This window comes from Ambystoma mexicanum, chromosome 10 (genome assembly GCF_040938575.1).
Source record: "Ambystoma mexicanum isolate Mex_15411 chromosome 10, UKY_AmexF1_1, whole genome shotgun sequence".
In the NCBI taxonomy this organism is placed as follows: Eukaryota; Metazoa; Chordata; class Amphibia; order Caudata; family Ambystomatidae; genus Ambystoma; species Ambystoma mexicanum.
Window position 1 is genome coordinate 688,831,722 of NC_090932.1, and position 15,247 is coordinate 688,846,968.

The following is a 15,247-nucleotide window of genomic DNA, read 5'->3' on the forward strand; positions in this document are numbered from 1 at the left end:
CTGGCAGATACTGCAGCAAAGAAGATGGCTTAATGTTTTCTTCTCCTGTGGGTGCGGGTCCCAGACCCGAGCTTCATTATTTCTACTTGTATGTTCAGGAGTGTCCTCTTTACCCCTGTTGCACGGGCAAAATATTCTCTTTGCCCCTCCTATGGCTCGACCAGCCGGTGTCTGGCGGTTCTTCTCAGGCTCTCCAAAACCCTCTTCCGGTTTCTTTTTGTCTCCTGTGTCTCTGTAGGTGCTGCGCCGGCTTCGCAGCATGTCCTGTCATGCAGGGATCCCTCTTCTTCTGGGCTTCTGTTGCTCGCTCTTGCATCTGCGGGTGCTGCAGCGGCTCCACATCGTGTCCTTCTGGGTGGGCTGCGCATCCTCTCCAAGGCACGTGGTCAGCCTCCTTCTTCTGCTGGTTCGCCTGCTTCTGGTGCACTCCTCTAGGTCCTTCCACCGTGGACCGACTGGAGATGGTTCCGACTCAGGGGCAGTGTCCTGTGAAGATTCTGGCATTGTTCTTCCGTCTTGCTGACGGAGTCTCAAGGTTTCTCCTAGGAGGGCTCAGCTCACTCTTCCGGAGTCATCCTATTTTTACTGTGGTTTCTCCAATGAGCATTCTCAAACCACTAGAAGGCTTATTGCGCTTGTCAGAAAGGCCCTTCATGGCTCTGCACCCCCCCCTCATTCCAGTACCTATCTCTGTAATCTCCCTGAGATCTATTTCTTCATCCCAGTACTTTGCCTCTTCTGAATATGAGAGATATATGGGATAACATGGTAGGCGTATATTAGGGGATGTGTTTTGGGGGCGTACAATACCGTGTTCTCCCAGAACTCCCAGGATAGTCATCCCTAGTCCCATAGGGGGATCCCTCCCCATGAGATCCACCTGCTGAGTACCACCCCCAGGGGGACTATCGGGTATCAGCCTCACCTCCCAGGCCTCATGGGAAGGGCTCATCTGCCCTAGGGGAGAAGGAGCGACATCCAAGGATTCATCACAGTCCCCTGTCGAAAGATTTTCTGAGCAGTTGGTCCTGGATGGGCATCTATCAAGATGAGGAATATGTGGGAGAATGCAATTCATTGAAAGTGGGGGACTGAGGAGGTGCATTCAATTAGATTTTGTATGGCAATCCTAGAGTATTTTTGGCAATGGCTGCAAGGCAAAGTTGTACTGGCCACTGCTGGTATATACTGGCACACCCAACATAACATTGTCCTCTTAAAGGTGCAAAGTGGCATTATTAGACAGTCCACTTGAGTATTCTTTTTCATCTTACAGTGGCAATACTGCCATAGCCAATATGAGGTATTACTACAGTGATAAAACTGGCATGCATCGTCAAAGCAGGCACGACAATGTCTTCTTGCAGTGATAGTGCAGACATTTGGCCTCATTACGAATCAGGCGTTAAGGGGTTAACGGCGCCGTAAACGGCGCCGACCCTTAACGCCTGATTACAAGGTCCCTTAGCGCCATGGTGATATTAACGCCTGCTTTTTGCAGGCGTTAAAATCCATGGCGCTAAGGGACCATGGTGCTAATTACGCCACCGTAATTTACGGTGGCGTAATTAGCGCCTTCCCCACTCCCATTATGCCCTATGGGGCAAAAATGGGAATGGGGAAGGGTAAAATGGGAAATGGGGATTTACTGCCCCACTCACCTTGGAATGGGGCGGTAAATCCGCCATCCACCATGGTGTAAACGTAGTTTACACCATGGTGGTAAGGGTACGACCCAGGCGGTAACTTACCGCCTGGGTCGTAATGAGGCCCATTGTGTGTTCTCACAATGGCAATTCTGGCATTACTAGGCACAGCCGACATGAAAATATCTTCAGAAAGTGGCACAATACTGGAGCATATTGCACTCACAAGGTGCATTTTACAGTGAAAATGCCAGCATATGTAGTGGGCAAAGGCATCGCACACATTAATTAACAAACGCACACCTGTTATGTTGGTGACCCGTTATCCATTGGATATTGTCATGGGCCGCTACAGAACAAACTGTAAACTGCATGCCTTTTCCCCAGTTCTTCACAGAAAAGCATGCTGTAAATTGGACACATTTGTCTCATTATTGTAAAACAATACACAGGGGGGAGAAGCCTACATAGTTGGGTCGGATGCCCCCTACACTTGGTTGCTAGCGTACATTAGTGGTATGTAGTAATGCCACACTCCAGGTAAAACAAAAAAAACTGTCACCACAGCTTTCAGCACAAAACATGTAACTAAGTTTTTAAAGCAGGATGATAAGATATAATTTGAGATCAATTGTAAAATACCAATTTGACTAGTGTGACTATAGAAAGCTGCATCAGAATTTGACAAATGAACAAAATACTTACCACTCAGTAATGTTCTTTCTGGTGGATGTTCGTTCCATGGATTCCGTAATCTACGATAGCTCCAGTGCAACAGATCGTCAGAAACCTTTCCGCTACCAAGGGGTGAAGCGCGGATCCATTAGATGCCTTTATGCGCTCATAGCCAGACAGGAAGTCAGAGTCAGTATATATCGCGGCACTGCGCCCAAAGAACTTTGTTCCCCCTTTATCCCTAGCACTCTGTTGCATAGGGACAGCAGAACATATGAATGTGTACAAGCTATCTGCCAAGTGAGACAAGATGGGAGCGTTATGAGAAATTCATGGAAGTAAAATTCATCAGAAAGAACATTACCAAGAGGTAAGTAGTTTGTTCTTCTAATGAACGTCTTCCTCCCACGGATTCCTCATCTATGATAGAATTACAAAGCAGTACATAGATCTGGAGGACAAAGGCGACCAAGAGGACAGCACCTAAATCAGAAAACTCTGGGGAATCGCTCTGCTGAAGCGGGCATCCAGCCCCGAAAGTAATTCACAGGCAGTGGCGTTTGGCAAATGTACAAATGTCCAAGACAGTGGCCTCCCTTTGTAGGGTAGAGGGGGCAGCCACGCTTCTGGTAGATTGAGCCCGGAGACCTTCAGACATCATTCCTAGCCGGATCATAGCTTTGCGAGATGCAGAGAATGATCCACATTGACAGGGTCTGTTTAGTCACATCGCTGCCAGAACGGGCACCAGCATAACCAACAAAGAGCTGGCTATCTTTCCTAACATGATTAATTCAACAGGGAGGGCCACACTGCACAAAAACTGATTTGTCAGGAAAACAAACTTTTAATCAAAAAGGAACAACCGATGTGTGTTTCGACCTCACAGTCTTCTTCCAGGCTGTTGTGAAAAGAACATAGCAAAATAAAACAATGTGATGTAATATTACACATATTGGAAATTAACAAAATACATATCATGAAATTGCATCATTAAGAAACAGAACACAAAGATCAGGAGCATGAGGGTTGGAGAGATAACCAAAATGGTCATAACAAAACAGTCCAACCAAATGAAAAACAAATATAGAAAATGAATATACATCAACCAACCATTAGTTAGACATGCACATAACAAATGCAAACATGTCATTAGGTCAAATCGAGAACAAGGAGGAAGGAGAAATAATTAGGTAGGGGAAAACAAAAAACGATTTAGATCAAGTTACATGATTCATGAAAATACTAACCAATAAATCGCCAGTTAGGCACAATTAGATGACATCTGAGCCATGCTTAATGGTTGGCATGCTTAGTCATGCATACAGGCAAGTGCCCCCACACCCTGCGTACAGTGTCAATTTAGAAACTCAACCTTGAATTTTGCAAGAAATTAACTAATTAGTAATTGTGGTCATTCAAGCTCTAGCGTGAATAACAATCTTCCAAACACCCTTGGTAAATCACAATGCCGGTTAGTCGACAAAAGGGAATAGTGACCAAATCGAAAATTTTCTTTCAACTAAACCAAGGTGGTAAATACAACTAACAAAAGTTATAGTTCAATAGATGCATAGCTGAAACAAATGTGGTCCAAGCTGTACGTTGGACCATATAAAGCTATGGATAAAGAAGTGGATAACTGTATATGCTGTACCACAGTACATGAAACCATTGCCATAGAGGCTGACCCAAAACACCCCACAATTGAGGAAAACATACCTGCAGTAGTCTAAATATAAACCCGGCAGTGCAGTAAAATTAGTAACCATCAGCTGGCACATAAACATAAGGATGGATTATCAAGAGGTCTATTTCATCATGTTAACAGAGTCCCTCGAAATGCACAGTTGTTTATCCACACATAACCTAGTACAAGCACCTACCTCTAATGAGCTGCCCATTGACTTGTCAGTGCATCCCATCTCCTGAGCGTCTGACGCGAATGCAAATCATCACTCAGAACTCCATGCGAAACCGGAATGGAGTTGCTTCACACGCCCGGTCGCCATCTTGAAAGGGAACCCGGTTCATTCACACTATGCACCCCATAAACTGTGTTGTACTCTCATTACTCGCATGTACTCATTAACTTGATTAAATATAATCTGCTGTACTAGCACATATTTGCCACTAATCTTAAAGTGGTAGCCAAATCCACAGAAGTACACGTTAATTCCTCTTCAGAACCCTTTGTTAAGAGATCCATAGTGGTCCTCCATGATATTAGGAATGTCATGATCTCTGCTTCCAAAAGGTCAGGGTTTTCCCAACTCCCTTGGAAGCAGATCCATAACCCAGGTTCCGAGTGCCAACCAGTCCCAATTGGGACCTTTTGGACCCAGTCCTGGCGCCAGTGGCACCAGGCTCATAAATATGCCCAGTCCCAGCGCTGGAAGCGCCGGGCTCATAATGCTTGGGTGGACTTACCTTCAGCAGACCATGCTGCTTACTTGCCTGCCAGTTGAGCCTCTGATCCTCTTCTGTTTGGAACTACTTTTCCTGTTGGGTGGGGCTAGAGCCACTCCCTAGATTCAGAACACTGGAACTCTTCTGGAAGGCAGGAACTCTTTTCTTACCAGGAACTCTTTTCTTACTTAGGCGTGGCTGTGGAAGGAGACACCTAAGCACTACAGGAGGCTATTTAAACCACACCCGGTGGATGAATCTTGCTTTGCGTTATTCTGCAACCTCTGCAGCAGAACGCTCATCGTGTCTTCTGCATCCGGTCCTGGGCCTAAGGAAAAAGGCTTACCATCCTGAATCCAGTCTTCAGCAACACCTATAAAGACAAGAAAGAACAGGTTAGCATTCTGGCATCTGAAAGGCAAAGGCTTACCATCCGGAATCCAGTCTTCAGCAACACCTATAAAGACAAGAAAGAACAGGTTAGCATTCCGGCATCTGAAAGACAAAAGTTTACCAACTCTTCGCACGCTCCGGAGGCCTTCGGCGCTGCATCCCGCATCTGAAAGACAAAACAAGGTGCGTTTAAAGACATTGGGGAACTTTAATACTCACGTGCCATTACTCCTTTCCACATCTAATCCAGTGGGTATTCCGGCACCCTGCAGCCGCTCCGAACTCGTACCTGCAAAATAAAAAGACAGTTAGAGCGCATAGTGAAGCAGGCAACAAGCGCTTACTTACGTGCTTCCAGGCGCTTCTATTCATCACACGGGCTCCATCTTCAACTCACTTCAGCCCGTCATCCGCCATCGCCGGAACCCTGCAAAACAAGAGACATCATTACTAAAGACTTTAAAGACATTTGAATGACTCGAAACTTACCGTTCGTGCAGTAAACGACGGACAGCAGTCCTCTGAAGTCAAGAGGCCTGCGCTACCTATCCAGTGAAGAAACTGGTTACAGCACCCTGCCCCGAGGCAGATGGAGAGCTCGGCATTCACTTACCTAAGGTGAGAGCGTTAACCTTTGGGGGTCTACAGGAGAGGAGAAGAGGAAAGAGATAGGGACACCCCAATAACCCCAGTTCATTAACCCCATATTTTCTATCTGCAGACATCTTACTCTACACGTCAGGCATACAGTGCACAGAGGTCCAGCCCAAAGAGCCAACCGGGTGCTACACATCACCTTTGAAGATACGGTAGTCGCCCAGTCAAGACCGGCGCCTCTGCGAGAATCAGGTGAGCGTTACAAGGAAGTCCCTTGTGTAGAAAAGTACTGAATAAACCACATTTGTGAGTGGGATACTTTGATGAAATCGAGAAAAAAAAATTAACATTGGCGCAGATGTTTCTCCAAGGAGAAACATTGCTGTACAGAATGCATCCAGCCACATTGGCAGAACAAATGAGTTACTTAGTAATGTTAACAGACTCAAATATCACTGTGAAGATTATTTATAACAGAGTACATCCAGAAGCAGGCAAATGATTGCTAACAATATGATTAAAGTGTAACCAGAGTTTAAATGCCCATCATTACATAAACAGATGCATGACCCTCTGTTAATGTCATACCATTATTGTTGTAGATTGACAGCAAGTCGAAACCCTAATAGACTATGTTAAGTCTATAAGATGCAAACCAACAGTACTCAAAAAAAATAATGAAAGTGTACACAGTATTCAAATCACAACACAATCAAGTAGCAATTAGGGCAAGTTACTATGTTGCTTTTACGTTACAAGAAAACAGAAAACTCATTGTCTGTGTTAAGTCCCTGCTGAACAGTTCTGTATTTACAAATCAACTGTGATTCCAATTGCCTCAGTTTAAGTTCTGATTGCCTCCTCTTAATGGCGGGATCACTTGCATAGGCCTAACAAAACGGAGATCCTTAGTATTGTCTAGTAGGTGGTGAGGCTGCCAGTGAGTTGCGAGTGGATACACGGTGTCCTGGCTAGAGATAGTGCTCAGATGTTCTCGGATCCTCACTTTCAGTGCACAAATTGTACTACCAATGTAATGTAAACCAGACGCATATGATATAATAAATTACATATTTGGTGTTACAATTAATAAACATTTGAATCTTGTGTGTGCCCAGTCTGCCAAATTTGACAGCATTTGTTTCCAAAGCAAAAGGGCACATAGAACAAGACCCACATTTATGAAAGCCATCTTTTGCCTTTTAAGCAGCCAATCACCAGTCTTTCTCCCATAAAGGAGGGCCACAAAACATTGTATGTGTAGGTGCCTTATTGTAAGTGATTCTTGGAGTAGTGTCCAGATGCTTTACCAGATCTTTATCTAGACATAATAGATGCCAATGTTTTTGTAAAATGGTGAGAAATGTATGGCTGTCCGTGTTTTAACAGGTAATAAATCTTAGTGGCTTGGAATCCAAAGCCAGATCTTTTAGCTTGTGTACCAACAGGGTAGCTCTCTCCATCTTACTGACTTGACTTGCTGCTTGGTTAAGTAATAGTAATGGATAGCCTCTGGACAAAAATGTAGATCGGATTTTATCACATTCTGAAAGGTAATCTGGAGTGTGGCTAGAATTCTATTTGGCCCTTATAAATTCCCCTTTTGGGATATTAGAAATTACAGTGTTTCTGTGACAACTCATGGCATGTAATATAGAATTAACAGTTATAGCTTTCCTAAAGGTATGAGGCGTGTACCCCATCGGGGTAATAATAATTTTCAGATCCAAAAAGTCAATGCTTCATCTACTGGATATGTAAGTAAACCATAACCCCCAATTATTGGAATTAAGATATGTTACAAAAGCAGACAATTCACTTTCTGTACCTTTTCAAATCAGCATAAAGGTCAATATATCGACGCCACAGATGTATATGCGGCAAATATACATGATTCACACGTCCATATGACTGTTCTTTGGTGCATAAATATGTTAGCAAGTGCAGGTGCAAAGCTTGATCCCATGGCAATACCAACCTGTGGTATATAGTGATATTAACAAATTCAGAATAACGACTAACGAATTTTAAATAACGAAAAAAAGATCACATTTTTGGGCAAAAGTATATATTGGGGGCTGGGGAGTGAGGGATTAAAAAGGGGGAGAGGGGTTTGGGGTCGGGTAATAATGGTAGGGCAACAGAAGGGTTAGGGGGAGCCCCCCCCAAAATGAAAAACAAAACACTAATTTTTCATTATTTTTGGATTTGTTATCACATAGAACCCAACCTGCTGCTTGTAGAAGATTCCATTGAACAGAAAGCCATTGTTGTCAAGTGAAAAGGCTAATAATTATTTGATCATCTCAATATGATCACAAGAGGAAGCTGACTTCTCTCTAAAGATGTAGCTGACACTTGAAATGGCTAACGCATGCTGAATTGATGTATATAAGGACTTGACGTGCAGAGTCACCAATATGTGCCAAATTCCAAATTCTAGCTCATTTAATATTTGTAGTACATGCATAGTATCTCTTAAGTATGTCAGCGTGTGCTTGACCACTTTTAAGAGAATATCACTGGTACACTCTGACAGTGGCATGGTCACCCAACCCTTACCACTCTTTCCTAACATCCCTTGTCCGATCGACGTATCAGCTTACCGCCTGCAAAGGGTCCAGCCAATGGAATCACTCTTCTGCCTTGGAAGGGTGAGCCAAAGGAAAAAAAAACACTGAAAGATGGATCTTTTGAAAGAGAGATGGAAGTCCGAAGTCAGCTTCTAGACTAAAGAAGGCTTCACACTCAACATCACTTTCTCTTTTGAAAAAAAACAAATAGGGAGGTTTAAGGAACTCACTCACAAGCCTCATGGAGGTGATAGTAAGCAGGAAAATGTTAAGAGTGAACAATCAAAGGGAACATGAATGGATGGGCTCAAACTAAGCTCTCTTAAGGAGTGTCAAAACCCAATTCAAATCCCACACCAGAACCACACACTGCAGCGGTGGAAACTGATTGCACAATCCCAGCATAAATTGCACAGCAGTGGGAATTGTGAAGAGAAAGCCTTGCCATGGGGTCTTTTTGAAAATCACGGCTGTGTATTCCTTCACAGTGCCGATCTGCAATCCCATCACGGGCCAATGAACGCAAAATATCCAAAACAGAGGAAATGGGACTGGCAGAAGGGTCCAGATCCCTCACCTGACACCTAGCGGGGCATCCCATGGTTTCAACACAAGTAATTACTTTGAAGTAATTTACTTTCATGTAATTACTTTGAAATTACTTCAAATACTATAAGGGGTTATGGGGTAAAAAAAGCAGTAGTAGTGAAGGGGGAGCATGGGGGGAGGGACCACCCTAAGTAAAAGAAAATGTGAAGTGAAAATGCTAAGTAATTACTTTGAAGTAACTGACTTCGAAGTAATTGCAGGCATTGAAATGACATGGTGCCCTACCAGAGACTTTGCACCTTATGCTGGCATAGATAGACTTAGTGGCAAGATGCAGAGCAGAGAGAAGCACATCCAGGATCTGTATGTCAGTCCCTCAGCAGCCAAACATGTAGCTTCAGGCTGTTGGGGGACCCACCCCTCCAAATGGAAGAACAGATCTACTGTCTTCAGGAGGAGCCAAGCTAGACAGATGGACATGTCGAGCAACACCGGGTACCATGTTTCCCGAGCCCGGTTTGGTGCTATCAAAATCAATGTGGACCCGAACAGGCATAGTCTCCTGAAAACCAGCGGAATGATAGGGATTGGCAAAAATGCATAGGTGTAACACTCACCTGGTATCCACGGGGACGTCACTCAGCCTGTTCTGACCTCTTAAGACCTCAAACCCTTCCTTGGAGTCTACTCGACTGGAGACTGGGCCTGAAACACAGAATTGGTAGAGTTTAGCTCCCTATTGTCTCTGTGTGCTTGAACCCCTTCTTCCCCGGGGTCCAACCCTTCCCTTTGATCCACAGCTCACCTTGTTTTCTTGGAAAGTGTGCTCTCCGTCCTGCTTTTAGCATAGGGGCGCGTTGATTGATGCGGGCTCGTTGCTGCCTAGTTACTTCACTGGCAAGAGTCCGACAGGTAAGTATAATGAGTCCTTCGAACAGTTCTCTAACTTCTTTCCTTTCCTTCCTTAGATGATGGCCGGCATCCGGAGATGGCGAAGTGCTGCTGAGATGAGTATCGCTGAAGCTGAGTGAGAGCACGATGCGCAATGAGTCCCTTTCGCATTTGTATTGAACTGAGTTCTTTTTCTGCGTCTTTTAGGTGCCGCAATGTTTTCAGCGTGGATGTAGTTTATGAAGAAGAAATGCGGTGAGAAAGCGCGGTATGCAGCGCCTCTAGATATTTCCACGCTAACCTGGAGTGTCTTATCCCTCTTGCAGATGGATGAGAATTTCCGGAGACAGAGTTCCCCCAGAGCGGCTGGGATTCAGGTAAGCGTTTCAAGCTCGTACAGTCTTTAAAAATAAGCGAAGATTTGCTGAATGCTTACTAATGCCTTTTTTGTTCTTTTCCCTTTTCCCTAAAAAGGGGCGTGCCGGGATGGGAATAACACCGCTGAAGATGCCCGCAGAACAGAAAGAGCGATGAATGATGGGCCGAAGCGCCGCAAGGTAAGGCTGTTCCTAACGGTGTTCTTGTTCTTGCAGGAGCTGAGCGCAAAAGAAAGATGCAGGCCTACTGGAGACCGATCCGAACACGGTTAGTGTCACGCTGCAGGTGCAGAAAACGCAAACCGTGTTTCTCAGCCTGGGCGTGGCTTACATAGTCTCTGGGTATCCCAGGTGTCTCTGGGCTGAACCACACCCAAAAGACTAGCCTGCACATGCAGTTCTGGGAACCAAAATATGTGGGGGCATCCATCTTGTCCCCATCAATGCACTACAAGTCCAATCCCCAATGTTATCCTATGTGAGTGAGTGAGTCTGGTGCCACAAGTGCCAAGTCTGACTCCAAGTGGGTCTTTGGAGGCATGGAGAGGCCCTTGAGGGCCATGTAGGTGATCGTGGCCTGGCTCCAGCCTGACATCTTGGAGGGCTGGGGACATGAGGGGCAGGAATCATGACAATAGGGGTGATAAAATGTCCATTTGACCATCAGTGCATCTCAAGAGCTCCAATAGCCCTTCCCCTTCACCATATAATTCCTCCAGAAAGTCCCTCACTTCAGGGCACAGGGGTCCCATCCCGAAAAGTGACAGGATCTCATTCTTCATTAAGGATTTCTCTTATCTTCGACATCACATCATTACCTCCATAGGAAGTGGAGCACACTACAGAGCATCAGCCTTTCGACAACAGAGGATGGACAGTTTAAGCACAATGACAGGTTTTCATCTGTAAGAGCCGCGGCCAAGTGTTAAGCTCACCTGGTATCCATGAGGTCACCACTCAGCCCGGGTTGGTTGCTGGTGTCTTCTCCCCAGTTTTCCCAGATGTTGTCTACGGAGGATGTTCTGCCTGAAAATACAGGAGGGCTGTGTTCAAGACTGGCCGACTGAGGTAAGTATCCTCCCACCACCCCGTGTGACTTCAGCCCCTCTGAGCCCTCTCCTCACCTTGTTGTGGAATTAGGGGTGCTCTCCGTCCTGCCTTCTTGGCAGGGGCGTGTTGTCTTCTGTGGGCGTGTGTGGCCAAGTTACTTCACTGGCGCGTGCCCGTTTAGGAGCCTTTGTGGTAGGTCTTATTGCAGCAGTTCTGTATAGCGTTGTTATTCTTGCATGCCTTTCTTTGTTTAATAATGTCTTTTTTCTCCCCTAGGTGTGCGGAGCTTCAGCGTGGTGAACTGGCTGAGTTGGGCCTCGCCGGTAAATGATGGCACTCGATGTGCGCTGCAATGTGTTAAGTAAGCGCTATGCGCAGCGCTGCCTTGTCTTGCCTTTGTTAACCTGTTTTCTTCCTTCCTTACAGGTTGCGGTGCTTCCCCAGCGTGTGTGGAACTCCGGAGCGGTGCCGGCCGGGAGACGACCAGCCAGGTAAGCTTCTTGTGCTGTTTGTGGTTTAGCAATATCAAATATGCCTTCTCTAATATTGTCCTCTCCTTTCCTCTTTCAGGTCTTTCAGTCCGGAAGGTATGCGGAATCCAGAGGAAGCTGTTCACTGGAGCTGAGAGTGGATAATAGGATGGAGATTGCAGGTAAGATGCTGCTAACGATGTCCCTTTTGTCTCTTCTGCAGGTTCGCTTCTCCGAGGCTCGTGGGTATCACAGGAAACGGTGAGCGTCACGTTGCAGTCTGCAAAGTAAAGCGAAGCGTGCTTTCTTGTTTGGGTGTGGTTTAAATAGCCTCAACAAAGTAGTCCAGGTAAAGTAGTCCCTAGGCCACCACACCTAAAACACTATACCGCTTAGCTTAGTTCCTAGGATCCAAGCTATGTGGGTACCTCCATGTTGGCTGCAGGCCCAAATGAAAAAAATAGCCCCCCTGCACACATGTTCTTCAAAGTGTATGAGCCTGGCGCTATAGGCGCCAGGACTGGCCCCAAGAGAGCCTTGGGAGTGGGTGCCAGGCCTTCAAGGCCTTAATGGAGACCCGAACCCTGATCCCACCTGGCAAATGGGCTTGCCAGTGGGGGCCTGGGGGAGGGTCGTGACACCAAGCTCTGAGACATGCAGCCACAGTCCTTTGCAGGAGCCCAGCCAGCCTTTTCAAGCACAGTGGGTTCTGACGGCGCTGATGCCAGCGGTGCAATGGCCTTGGTAAAGATGTCAAGCATCAAGCGTCTTAAAAGAGGAAGAAGAGTGGTGCCGAGAAGAACTGCTCACAGAATTGGACTTCTTTTGGTGCCTAGCTTTTCTCTTCTCCCTTCCGACCTCAGCTATGCACCTTAAGACCTCAAACGAGATCTTGTGTCTTATTCCTTGTGGAAAATGGTAAAATAGTCAACTCCCTTTGGATGGATCAACTGACATACCCCTCAGTCTTGGTGGCTGTTAGGACAGTTTTTCTGAAGTCCAACTAAGGGCTTAGTAAAACCATTCAACTGAGGCTGTACAAGACTCCACTATTAGTATAAGGCTGTACCACCTAAGTTCATGGTAGCGCAGACAGAGCAGCCATGCTTATCTTAGGAGGGAGAGAGGGCTGTAGAATCGGTACAAATGAAATTGTAATACAAATGGTCCAAAGAAACACATAACACTTTGTATTGTAAAAATAAAAGATTTATTTAAATACAGGTAGGCCCAGATAAATCTAGGGCTAATAAGTACTAACACATTATATGAAATCCCAATATAAAATCACAACACTATACTTGCAGGTACACAGACCAAAGTATAAACCTTATTTGCAACCCCTGACATTAGTTCTAGGGAAGTCAAAACCTTTTCATACACATTCAGTTTGGATCACACCTATTCTTGGGGAGTAAAAACCAATGGCTACTTTCACAATTACATTCAGTAATGCAAGGGCAGTAGACCCTTCCACTTGTACAATGACTCTTAGTACAAATCACAATCAGTAAACTGGACAATATACTTTTTGTGAATAGTGGAACACTTATTCCAGGTACAGTAAAAACCTATAACTACTTTTGTGATAACACACAGTTATACTAGGTGAGTAAAACCTAAGGATGTAATATTCAATTACAGATCCTTTTGAGATCAGTGAAACACAGATTGAGATAAGCAATAACTCTGGTAACTTATTTTTGGGAAGGCACACAGCTAACTCAAGTTAAGTAAAACCCACAAACTTTTTTAACCTCACAATGAAGGGGAAAGTAAAACCCAATGTTACACTTTACTGAATGACTCAAAGTTATTCTAGGTAGGCAACAACCTAATACAGACTTATTTTGGACAAGCTAGCAGCAAGTCAGGGGAAGCAAGACCCAGTTGAGGGACACTCATACAATTATCCTCAAAGGACTAATCTGGTGATATCAACAGTTGGAGGCCACTCGTACAATTACCCTGCAGGAATAATCTGGTGAAACCAACAATTTGCTTTTGGGAAGAGGAACAACCTAATCACAGGAGAGTAATATACCTTCACATCTACTTTCTATAAAATGGCAGAACGGTTTCTAAGGAAAGAAAGATGTTAACCATACTTTTGAGAATAGTGCATAACACATCCAAGATGAGTAAGAACTTGTGTAACGGTTCACTCTTAGAATTACAATTACCAACCAACTCTTTACAACTAATGCCCAATCTTTTCAAAAGTCTTTCTCTGGTTCTTGGAGCATGAGTATTCTCAGTGGCAGAAGGGGGGTCACTAGGTACTAGTGACCAACAGACAGTGTCAGAATAGGTTCTTTAGTAGCAAAAGTCAGAGTTCTTTAGGAAAACTGAGCAAACAGGTGAGTACTTTACTTCTAGGGTTAGAAGAGGGTCCAGGGGCTTGGCAGAAGACACTGTGGCAGAATTCTAGCAGTGGAGACTGGGTGCACTGGATGAGAGGCCTCCCCATCACAGAAAACCCCCCACAGCTACACAGAAATCCTAACAGGCTTAAGGTAAGTACATACCCAAGCCAACACAGTACCTCAGCTTTGAAAAAGATTTTGCAGCAGGACGACTTCAGGGTCTGACGCCAAATACCCGGTCAGTGGATTCCTTGTCGTGGTGACTGAAAACAAGACCTCAGAAGTAACTTTACAGCAGGGATCGATGAAGAAGGCTCTAGGCAAGTTTTCCCTCACAGCTAAATGCAGTTCTGCGGATTTGGCGCCTTTTCAAGGAGCACAGAAGAAGACAGAAAATCGCGGTTGAATTCTCGCTGCTACGAAGGTCCAGCACTCTGTTGAGGGGACTTTTCAGACTCAATTTGTGTCTTTGCAGATCCACCAGGATGCCCACGAAGTTTCAGCGAGATTCGGAATTCGGAAGACTGTGCAATGTATGATGGCTCGAGGTCCCAGGGTATTGAGTTATTGCAGCAATGCAAGGTCGCAGCAACACTTGGGATGGCTCAAAACGCAGGTCTTCTTGAGTCTAGTGGGTCTCACCAGGGTCGGGGTCGTCATTTTCGGAGTCCCCAGGTCGATTGGAAGGAAGGGCTGCAGCAGGCTCGGGTTACACAGCATGCTCTCTGGTCGCTGAGAATCGTCTCTGCCATTTTTCTTTCGCCATCCTCTTTGGTTTCAGTTCCAGTGGTCAACTTTTCTTCAGCTTCCCGGTTCGCAGTATTGAGCAGGAATTACAACACAACTTCTGCATTCTCCCCCTGAATTTTACAAGAAGGGGCGGTCTGGTTGTCCAATCAGGACAGCCAGCCCCCCCCCACTGGGATTTGTCCCCATTCAAGCAAGGCGTAAGACAAAGGGCTGGGGAGTTTTGGACTCCTCCCTCGCTTCCTGCCCTCCCTTCCTGCCCTCACAGACAGACTGGAGCCTGGGCGGGGAGTCCAGGGGACTCACGCCGAAGATAAAAATCACACAAAGGAATGTCCTGGATGTCGGGGGAAGGAACAAGAAACAACAAACACTAAAATGGCGAAAAAAGAAGACAGGGGCCATTTTGGTAAGTTGAGCACTCTTAGGTGTTTTTACTGCAGCTCTGAACACAGCCCGTGGTAAAGGTGTACCAAATTAATACAAGGTATCACTGCCATCAGC

At 45.5% G+C, this 15,247-nt stretch overlaps 1 protein-coding gene across 1 annotated transcript in view; it reads right to left on the reverse strand.

Moving 5' to 3' along the window:
• Window positions 1–15,247, reverse strand: part of RASA2 (RAS p21 protein activator 2) — a 1,321,178-nt gene that overhangs the window by 577,784 nt on the left and 728,147 nt on the right. The gene's annotated exons all lie outside the window — the stretch shown is intronic.